Here is a 1,410-nt window from a genome sequence, read left to right on the forward strand (position 1 = left end):
GACTTAGAGATTCGAGACAAGAAAGGAAGTGAAAATTTAGTGGCTGACCATCTCTCTCAGTTAGAGCAAGAGGAAGAAAGACCAGATTCAGTGGTCCAAGAGGCATTCCCTGATGAGCAGTTGTTTGCCTGTGAGATCAAACTTTCGTGGTATGTTGATATTGTTAACTATCTAGCTTGTAAAGTTTTACCACCTGATCTTACTTATCATCAACGTAAGAAATTTTTGTATGATGTGAATTATTATCTGTGGGATGAGCCTTTGTTGTTCAAAAAATGCCCTGATCAAATCATTAGAAGATGTGTGCCAGAAGAAGAGATGCAAGACATCCTCCATCATTGCCATTCATCATCATATGGAGGACACTTTGGAGCCACCCGTACAGCAGCTAAGGTACTTCAAAGTGGGTTCTATTGGCTTTCTATTTTTCGTGATAGTTACACTTTGGTGAAAACTTGTGACCGGTGCCAACGTATGGGAAATATTTCAAGACGTCATGAGTTACCACTGAAAGGTATCTTAGAAGTTGAGTTGTTTGATGTTTGGAGAATATATTTTATGGGGCATTTTCCTCCTTCTTTTGGTTTTGCTTATATCTTATTAGCAGTTGACTATGTGTCAAAATGGGTGGAAGCAATTGCTACAATAACAAATGATGCAAAGGTAGTGCTCAAATTTCTGCACAAGAACATATTCACAAGATTTGGCACTCCACGAGCTATTATTAGTGATGAAGGGACTCACTTTTGCAACAAGTTGTTTGAGAATATTCTTTCTAAATATGGTGTGAAGCACAAGATAGCACTTGCTTACCATCCTCAAACTAATGGTCAAGCTGAAATTTCAAATAGAGAGATCAAGAACATCCTTGAGAAGACGGTCAAAATCAATAGAAATCATTGGGCGAAGAAGCTTGATGATGCTTTGTGGGCATACCGTACAACCTTTAAAACACCTATCGGGATGTCTCTATAACGATTAGTGTTTGGAAAGGCATGTCATCTTCCTGTAGAGTTGGAGCATAGAGCTTATTGGGCTGTAAAAAAGTTTAATTTTGATTTGAAGGCAGCAGGTGAAAAGCGACTTCTTCAATTGAATGAGATGGAAGAGTTCCGGAATGATGCATATGAAAATGCAAAGATCTATAAAGAAAAGATGAAGAAGTGGCATGACAAACAGATTCTTAGGTGAGAGTTTGCTCCAGGACAACAAGTTTTACTCTTCAATTCACGACTCAAACTCTTTCCAGGAAAGTTGAAATCAAGATGGACGGGTCCTTATACAATTCATGAAGTTTTCTCTTTTGGAGCAGTAGATTTGAAGAACAAGACTGGGAATATTTTCAGAGTTAATGGTCAGAGATTGAAGCACTACTATGGAGAGCAAATGGAGAGAAATTATGCATTTATT

Source organism: Carya illinoinensis, chromosome 2, assembly GCF_018687715.1.
Source record: "Carya illinoinensis cultivar Pawnee chromosome 2, C.illinoinensisPawnee_v1, whole genome shotgun sequence".
Taxonomy (NCBI): domain Eukaryota; kingdom Viridiplantae; phylum Streptophyta; class Magnoliopsida; order Fagales; family Juglandaceae; genus Carya; species Carya illinoinensis.